General features: G+C 39.9%; 1 long non-coding RNA gene across 3 annotated transcripts; it reads right to left on the bottom strand.

Annotated features, from left to right (window-relative positions):
- Window positions 1-657: 657 nt before the first annotated feature.
- LOC107325361 (uncharacterized) lies at window positions 658-9,136 on the bottom strand. 3 transcript variants are annotated; one of them, XR_014935079.1, is made up of 4 exons: window positions 8,366-8,573; window positions 6,074-6,241; window positions 4,886-5,025; window positions 658-2,687 (listed from the first exon to the last, which is right to left on the bottom strand). It is a non-coding gene; the product is annotated as an uncharacterized LOC107325361 (long non-coding RNA). The 3 variants fall into 3 exon arrangements; XR_014935080.1 differs by lacking the exon at window positions 658-2,687 and adding an exon at window positions 9,030-9,136 and having other exon boundaries at window positions 3,726-5,025; window positions 8,417-8,573; XR_014935078.1 differs by lacking the exon at window positions 658-2,687 and having other exon boundaries at window positions 3,726-5,025.
- Window positions 9,137-9,372: the final 236 nt, after the last annotated feature.

Genomic DNA, 9,372 nt, shown 5'->3' with positions numbered 1-9,372 from the left:
TCCAGAAAGATGGAGTCTGGAGAATAATCCAAACCTCCTGAGTTTTCAAGAAAATATCAGACCAGAAATCTCAGAGGAATGAACTGGCTCTGGAGATTTCTGGCAATTCCCTTTGCTGACCCCACCCAAAGTCTGAAAAACAGCCATAAAGGCAAAATCAATCTTTTTCATGATATTTTTCAGTATCAAGATCTGGGTAAAGATTCAGAGTTAAGTCATTGCTTCACTTAAACCACTTGCTCCATCCAAAGATGGCATCTAATTGCAAAAGTCACAAGATTTTGCTAATTCTAATTCCACATGGAAACTAGAAGTTCGATCCTCTGTATTTTTGCAATGCTTCCCTCAATAATGGCCAATTGCTTTTGGCCAGCACAGCACTCGGTTTCTTCCATTAACCTTTATTCAAGCCAAAACACTTTGGGTGTAAGCGACATTAAGTTCCTGAAACAATGATGGCCAGAGAAATACCTATCATAAAAGTGGAATCTGAGAGCTCTCCCTAAAGTCCAGCTGCCTTGTCTCTCCTTGACATTGCTTCAGTCTTTGAATGCTTTCTGCACAAGCCATTACACTGTCCAATACATCTTCCAGGAAAGCACACACAATTCCAGGAACCCCACGCCTCAGGTGAATAAATAGACATCACAAAAGCAATTTTCAACTGGCAAGGCAAGAGACAACATTGTTAACTGTGGGTTTCTATACACAAATGCTGTAGAGGCTACTGTGAAGGCCAATGTTCCCAAGAAAATCAAATGTCAATGCATGGTTTGGATAGGAGATCTTCTGGAAGGAGAGCAATGAACATGTCTAACCCTGTATACTCAGCAAAATCTGATCTCACTGCCTGAGATCATTTGCTGGCTTCAAGTCACATCTGGGAGTTACTCCTAACACAGCAGGAAGAGAAACTGTTCTAAGAAGATCCAAGTTGCACTTCTAAACCTCGCTATAAACCAGGAGCTTTTGCCATTTATTCCTGCAGGTGCCCCCTCCCTTTCTGCTTTTTTCAGATGAGCTTTGAGGTGGCCTCTAAAGGAACACAGAACGAGTGATACAAGGAGGGAAAACAGGGTGAGGTGTGTGGAGCCTCCTAAGAAGCTGACCAGGCCTCCAGCTATTCAAAGATGAACTGAGTTAAAGCTACACAAACATAACAGCAAAGGGTTAATCTCCATACCTTAGTTTGATCCTTCAATACAGACCATGTGTAGTTCCATAATGGGTCATTCCATTAAGAAAAAACCCACAGTAACACAATTTGTAGATGGCATTTCTGATATTTCCACATATCCATTAAGAATAATGTCCCTTGTTTCATGTCAGCCTTTCTGCTTTCTCAGTAGAGAGGTGGATGCAAGTTAGAACTGGATTTAAGTTCCCAAAGAACAAATAGTTTAAGATTCATATGATATCACAACAATCATTCACATTCTCCCAGTGCTCCAGCTAACCCATGATTTGGTTTCTTACTTGAACACTAACAGACTGATCTTAAATATACACAATAGATGGCTAGAATTACAATGCTTCCTCCACTCCATCTCCTTGCAAACCTTCACAGTCATAGAAAATACTGCCTTATTTATTCTGCCATTCCTCAGTGTCATTCTAACATGGTCTTTTTGTTTTTGACCTTGACCTTACATACTTTGGACTTTGCACAAGACTTTTATTATACTGTGCAACTTCTCCTGCTGCAGAAATTCTGCATTCTGGCTAGTGGCCTTGTGTTGCTCTTGATCCAAAGAAGGTCATTGCCCAATGTTTAATATTACTTCTTGTTTAAATGACATCATTACCAAAGCGCTACTTAGAATTACTGCTTTGCAGACTTTCAGATCCTTTTTGCAATAATTTCTTCCAGTAAAGTCATATAATAACCTGCAGCCAAGAAAGTGGCCTAATATGTTAGTATCTTGTCCGGGATTGGAATGCCATTTACTTGCCAGCAAGCTTCCCAGAGCACCTATGCTCAGTCTTCATACTATAGCTGAAATAAAGGCATAGGATTTCATTTTTCTTAATAACATTTGCTAACAACTGCATACGGTGTTTCTGTGCTCTGGGTTTCTTCCATATGACATAGGACTCATGGAAACTGAAAAACAATTTGAAAACTCCTGTTTGACCATAAATTAAGTCTGGTAATTCATTTTTAGTACAAACAGACCCAGTTCACACTTTCCACACTCCGTGATGGGTTCAAAGGGTTGCCATGAACCTTGCTCAGGGTCCAGGAATCCAAGCAAATTCCACTTCCATGTTAGCCTCTTCATCATGAATCTCAGATGGCACCACTTGATAACTGCCAGTCTGCATGACACCGGATGGAGAAGGAAGAAAGGACTCATTTTCCTTCCATCTTTTTTCATAGCACTTCCAGAACCTTTCCAATCATTCATTGTCACACTGGCTGCCCTTCACGCAGGAGGCAGGGCAAAGCCAAAAGCAAAGGTTAGCCATTTGGAAGCATTGTTGGAAGCCTAGCAGAGAGAGGGCAGGTTGGATTAGGTCCAGAGAAGGTCCCGAGGTGATGCCATCAGGGTGTGGATGCTCCTAAGGCATGTCAGCAGGTCTTAAATCAGTCAGCATGAGGAAGTCCCAGCAACCAACAACAACCTGGGGTGGGAAAATGGCTTTTCCTCTGCCCTGGCATAGCAGCTGAGGAGCAGGCTATGAAACTGCATTGAAAAAGGCAAAAACAGCATGGGCATGCAAAGAAGCTATAGGAAACACTCCATATCATCAATCTGATACTTGGAAACTCTTTTTCAAGCAAATAGAAGCAAATCCCCTTAAGCCCACTGCGTTTAGGAAGCAGATAGTATAATAAATGGAATCATTCAGTCCCAGGAGTGCTGTTAAAACCTGGGACCCACCAGCCTCTTGATCTTTTCATATACTGTTTGACAGAATGCCACCAGTGGCCTGGGTACATTTCCAAGGAACTCATGAGTTCTGGGAAGGCATTACACAGCTACACAGTAACCATTCATGACCTGCCTCCAGTACTGGCTTGGTTCCTCTTCAAATCCACAAGATGCTGCAAGGAAAACATTCTTTCCGCTTCAAGTAAGTTTCTCCATCCTGAAACCAGACTGGTTCAGCACCCAACCTCTTTTTGCCCTGCACTCACCCCAAAACATCAGAAATAAGGTTTTTCATGGAAGGGCTTCAATCAGGGGAAAACTACTGCAACACCTAACATATTTGGTCTCCCTTAATTCTAGATTTACTTTTAACTTTTTCAGGCAAGCAAGAAAGAAGCAGCTGTTTGTACTACTTGTCCTACCTATAGCTGCTACAACTGCATGAAAGTTCTATACTTGCTGTTTCCTGAAGCTTTAATGTTGGCAATGGAAAGATAAGGCCCAGTTGTCAAAGTCTGCATTTCACATCAAAAAGAACTGGGGTGTCCATGAAAACCTGTTAATCCTTAGGAGCTGGAGAGCAGAAAACTAAATGGCTGTTATTTCATGACAAGGACCATTTCGGATGCAGGTGTTTAGGCCAACAGGAATCTGAACCACTCGCATTAAATCATGCAGCCACATTATGTGGCTAAACACGTGTTCTTACACGTATAACCATCAGAGAAGTTTAGACAGACTCCCTCCCACAACAAAGCCCAGAGGGCAATGCACCTAATTATTGGATTACTTACGTTATTTCATTTTTAAGACAAACGCCAAATTAACAGACTTTTCCCACAGCAGGAAGAAGGTTTAGCTTGGAAGGATTTACTTTAAATATAGAGAATGCAAGTAAGTTATTCATTTAAAGAGCTAGAGAAGGAAAAAATCAGGTTATGACACAAAAAAACCCTCAAACTCTTAATATACTCTTTAGGAAAAACAGCCTCACATTTAACTCCTTGCAAGTTACCTTCCCTAAAAGTTTAAAAAGAAGAAGAAAAAAAGAAGAAGTTTGTAAAGCAGTAATGCTTTGAGAGGAAAGCAAGCTGTTATCACATAAGAAATCACACTGCTAAAACTCAAGGTATTTATACAATTAAGACACTGGGGATAACCTGAAAAAGCACCACTCTTCTATTTTCTCTGCTAAAAGACACTGGGAGACACCAGTCCACACAATTCAAACACATCAAAACTCGTTGAGAAGTGCTGGATTTTACATTATACCAAAATAACCTCACTGCTCCTCCATCTGCCCAGGATAAGTGCCAGAAATTAAACAAAGAAACATGTACATTCTTTGTAGTTAAACGAGAGAGTCAACACTCATTTACAAGCTGAGATACAACAATGTTGGTTTTGAAGAAATCCCACTTCAAGAAAAGATGATGCCCCTTTTGAAACAGAGTATTTGTAATGAGTCTGCTTCTTGCAGAACTCCTACAAAAAGCAAACTTAATAAGCAACTCTCAAATATCTTCAGGAATATACCTGCTATTTCCAAGTATTTTCCTTGGATTTTAAAAACCAGGCTTTTTTGTGGGCAACCTGACATCTGTGGCCAGTTAAAGAGAAGTGGCTCATTTCACCTAATACTTTTTGCAAGCAAAAACTTCAATAAAAAAAAACCAGAAGCTCTGTTTTAAAAAAGATGTTTCCCCTACATATGTTGAATGAAGTCAGATTTGGTGCTAACGTGGCATTGTTTAGGATGACCACACACTTCAGCTATTTACAAGGAACAAGAGGTAAAAGGCATTTTAATACATTTTGAGGGGAAGGATTTCCAATTTTCTACTGAGATAAAGGATTTTTAAATCCTCCTTCAACATCAAATTACATTTTCATGGTTTATCAGCTTTTTACTATCCACTTAGCTTAGACAGAGAAAGAAAACTGGTTTGTTGCCCAGAGTTTATAGCTAGTTTCATATGTTGCTATTATCTTTATATGCCCTTCGTCACCTTAATATCTAAGTATCTTCTTTATCTGGGATCACTGAAGAAACGTCAAGATCTTCTTCTCCTTTTCCTCCATTGCTTTAAAGTGCACATCATCCAGTTTGCTTCAGGAATACTTTTTTATAGCCACAGTGCAGCTGAACCTGCAAATAAATTGGTTGAAACAGAAACATTACACACTTTGCTGAAGGATAAAAGTATTCAGATTCCACTGGCAATGAGTGATAGCCCCTTTTCTGTGAGTTTTCAATACCATGTTATTTATACTCTTGTAATCAAAGCTGGGTTGCATTTACTGGTGCACTCAGATTCTTGGCACCTTAGGGAAATTTTTACATTCACACAATAATACCTCTCTGATGTGCTTTCAGCTTGTGAAAGCATTTTTGGGGATTAAAGGGCTTTTTAAAGAAGGCTGTTCAATCTAGTATCACTTGACAGGGATCTTCTAATGTGATGTTAAAATACTTGTTATACAAATTTAAGCATTAAGGACTGAAGTTCATAAAATTATAATGATCATAATTTAAAGAAAAATCCATCTTATTCAGAACAGCCCTTTCTTCCAGTATTACTGCTCAGATGAAGCCACATGCCCAACTAATTATGCCTCTGCCTCACAATGGCTGAAGCTTTACTGACATCAGGCATTAATAGGATGCAGATCCCAAAATATACATGTGCATTACTTTCAATCTACTGCGTGCTAAGACTGGGCTTTTTAATGCCACAATAGTCCAATAAATCCTTCAGTATTTACTTAGAAGGTTTTTATGGTCCTCTTGTTTCACGAAGGCATTTATATGAGCTCTGATCTCAGGACATGTGCATCATCGCCCATTAATTTGTGAAAATTAAATAGAAATAAACAAAAATAGCTCCATAACCTTCTTGCCCATATGCCTACTAAACGCTGCAGTTTTTGTTGGTCCAATAGCTAGAGATGGAACAAAAACACAGCCAGCCCAACCACACCCTGTCCCAACTCTGCTAAAGACATTCCAGCAGGAAAACGCCAAGGAAAGGTTATGGAGTTCTGGGAAAAGATCCATTTTAGCTATTAATGCTTATTAACACATTTTCTACGGTCTATAGAGCTTTTAAAGTTTATTAGGGGTGGAGGAAACTATAGAAGTGTAATGATCCCAGAAGATCCTTCTAAACAAAAGCAAAACGTATGTTGCTAAGAACCTGCATGAAACTGTTCTTTCGATTTGCTTTCTTTTTTTTCTCCTGGGCTATCTTAGCTTTCCTTCTACGTCCCTCTTGTGGTAGCTGAGCAGAACTGTAATATCTGCAATGGAACAGCGAATTCATAGCATTCAAAGATCTGGGCTTTGTTGCTGCATTTCTGGTGCACTGTTAAAAAACAAAAGATAGATCACCTGAGAAATTGGTTATTGCATGGGATTTTCATCTGAATATCTAAAAAACGAGGAAAGCAACAGGCAAAAGCAGACAGAAAATTAAGAACCTTTAAAATGAGCTACATTAAACAAGAATGAAGAAATTGATGTTAAAATGCAGATACGTAGAAATAACAGAGCAGACACAAAGATAAAGTGATTAAATAGGCATAATAAATTAATGGATTGTATTTCTCATTTTATAGTATGTTAACCTATTGCATAACCATGGTACTTATTACAGAGACAATATCATCAGATATGTAATGTGCAAGCACCCCTTAAGAGCTGTGCCAAGAAAATCTGATTTCAACTTCATGTTTATTTTCCCCTAATCTGAATTGTTGTCTCCCAGGATAAAAATACACGGCTTCTTTAGCTGGCTCTGTCATCTGAAATAGCAGTTTGGCAGATTCCTCACACTCCATTTGATTGGCTTTCAACCCTTCACGTCATCAGGACGCTTTCTAACACTATCTCCATGGCTCGGAGTTTGCAGAGACCAATCAGTTTGTTCCTTTTCATCACAGCTTGATTTCAGCTTTCTCTTGCACAGTCCTGAATGGAGGATGTTATCAAATCCCAGTGATAGCATGTGTAGGAACGGAAATTAATTTCAAGGAGAATCTTCTGGCACAGCCAACTATTTTGAGTCACGAATGCATTATTTCTACCAACAGCTAAACTGCTGTATGCTTCTGTTTTACACTTACAATTATCAGGGATCTCTATTATCACCTCTTCAAGATAATCACTGTAAACTTCCAAGCAAGCAAGCAGAAAGAATCTTTCTAACAAGTTGAATTCACTCACGTTAATTCTCTTGGATGGCTTCTTATGGCTAAGCACGTCCTGTGAATTCTAGATACTAATAATACATAAAAACGGTGAAGCATCATCATTCTTAGATAATGTGTTCCTGTTTTTAGAGCGTTACCCTTTTCAATTTCATCTTGGATGCACAACAATAAAGACCAACGAATCCAAGTGCCACCTCTTTGCATTAGCCCAGATTTAAAGGTAAAACTTTCACAAAATAATGCTTACACAAATAAAATATCATCCAGGAAGCACTGCAGTGTAGACTGAAAACATGCTTATCTTCAAAAATACCAAAGCTGTTCAAAGTATTTCCAGAATGCAGTGGCCTACCACTAAGCATTAATGCCATGAAATTCAAATGCATCTTTCTTACAAGCCATGCTTCTGTATTGCTGTAAAGACTAATTACAGTCTCTCTTTTTAAAACATGTTAATCAACAGCCTAACTTAAACCCCTCGTCAAATACACCCATGTGAACTGCAGTCTTCCTACTCTACTCACTGGGGGTGTCGTTTTGACTTGTGTAATGGGGCACAATGTGGGGTATGTGGGGATCTCCAGGACCCCCTGTCGGCTCTCTGGCTTCAGCACCTCAGACAGCAGCACGATTCTGCCCACGAGCACAACGGGGCTGCTGCATTCAAAGCAAAAGCCAAATTAACCTTCTGATAGCACAGAGAAAACAGAGTCCATAGTCTTCAACTAGTTTTCCAAACGATTCCTCTTTAAAAGCATCCCTATTATGTCAGGGGAAGGAAAAAAATACAGTAGCACATCAAAGCTTTGATTGATTTCCAAACCTGATGATTCTGTAAACTGGATAAATGTTGCAAGAATGGTCCGTTTATTCATTAAAAATGTCCATACAAAACAACCTGCCTGGTCTTATAAATACAATCTTCAAAGCAGATCCCATTTTCAAATAAGACTTCCTGTTTATTCAGATATGCTTCTCTCTGAATTACAAACCAGATCATTTCTGGTTTTAAGGAAATATCAATTCAATTCACCTGTGGATGCTTTGTAGTCAGACTACAAGTGGGTTTAATGTAGCTGTGATTCAACTTCAGGAATCAAAAGTCTCAATGTATTGTATGAAATTACATACGGGTGTACACTTACTTACCTTGATGCCACCACATTAAATTGTAGCTGATTTGACAGTTGTAAATTTACAACCAAATTTATTTTTTCTTGTTTTTTTTTTTTGCTTAATTAACCTACTTTAATGAATTAAGATACATCTATGATTACCTACTGCTAAGTCTGTTCCTTCATAGCTTCAAACTCAACGTGAACACAAACCATATGGAAGTAGATGCAGTGACTCCTGTATTCTCTCTCCATCTTGGTTTCCCCCTCCTGTACTCAGTGCATTGAAATCCTTCCCAATCCTCATTTCAATCTTTTCAGCTTCAAAGCTTTAAATGTGGCAGATGTTGTTTCCATTCCGAGCTTTACCCTGCAACAAAAGCAAGAACAGAATTAAAGTCACTTAAAAAGCCAACGTTCACGTGCGTGTTATGGCTGAAGGCTTCAATAGAGAAAACAGAACAATATTTTCTCTATTTTCAATATATTTTCAATATTGTTTTCTCTATTTTTTTAATTGTTTTTCTCTATTTTCGATAGAGAAAATAGCTTCTCCTATCAGCACTTCTTACAACACCTGGGAGTTACCTTAATATACATGAATGTGATGCTAATTGAAGCACATTGAGGGCATATAAAGCCCAAATGAGCACTTTATTTACGGCCTGACCATATACTGCTCATACCCACACAACGCAGGGACCCTCACAGGCCACCCTGCTCCCATTAACCCCCCCAAGTACCACAGCCACACAGGGCAGCTCAGATATGATGGATATTACAGCTGGAGCAGTTGTTTCTATAAAACCAGAGCCTCCTTAACCACCTGCTTCAGAACATTACAGTATACCTGCCCACCACAGACACTACACCTCACTGCCACAGCAGATCTGAGGTAGATCTTAAGGCTGCCACCGCAGCCCGCCCTTCTCCTCAGCTCGAGGGCTCATTGGCTGAATCAGCAGTCAATCAGCAATCAGGCCCCGCCCCCTCGCGGTAGAGCCCATTTTGTAGCGGGGGGTGCAACCCCTCCTTTAGGTTCAAACTGACAGCGCCCTCACCGCGTCCTCCCCTCAATCCCCCCCCACACTTCAGGTGGTTCGCTCCCCTCTTCGCGCCTTCCGCGCGTAGCCCCGCCCCCTCACGCCGTGCCCTCCCAGGTGTGTGCG

The sequence above is a fragment of the Coturnix japonica genome, chromosome 16, assembly GCF_054131305.1.
Source record: "Coturnix japonica strain WE chromosome 16, WE-NBRP24, whole genome shotgun sequence".
NCBI lineage: Eukaryota > Metazoa > Chordata > Aves > Galliformes > Phasianidae > Coturnix > Coturnix japonica.
Note: the sequence above shows the minus strand (reverse complement) of the source record. Positions and strands in the feature narration are given on the sequence as shown.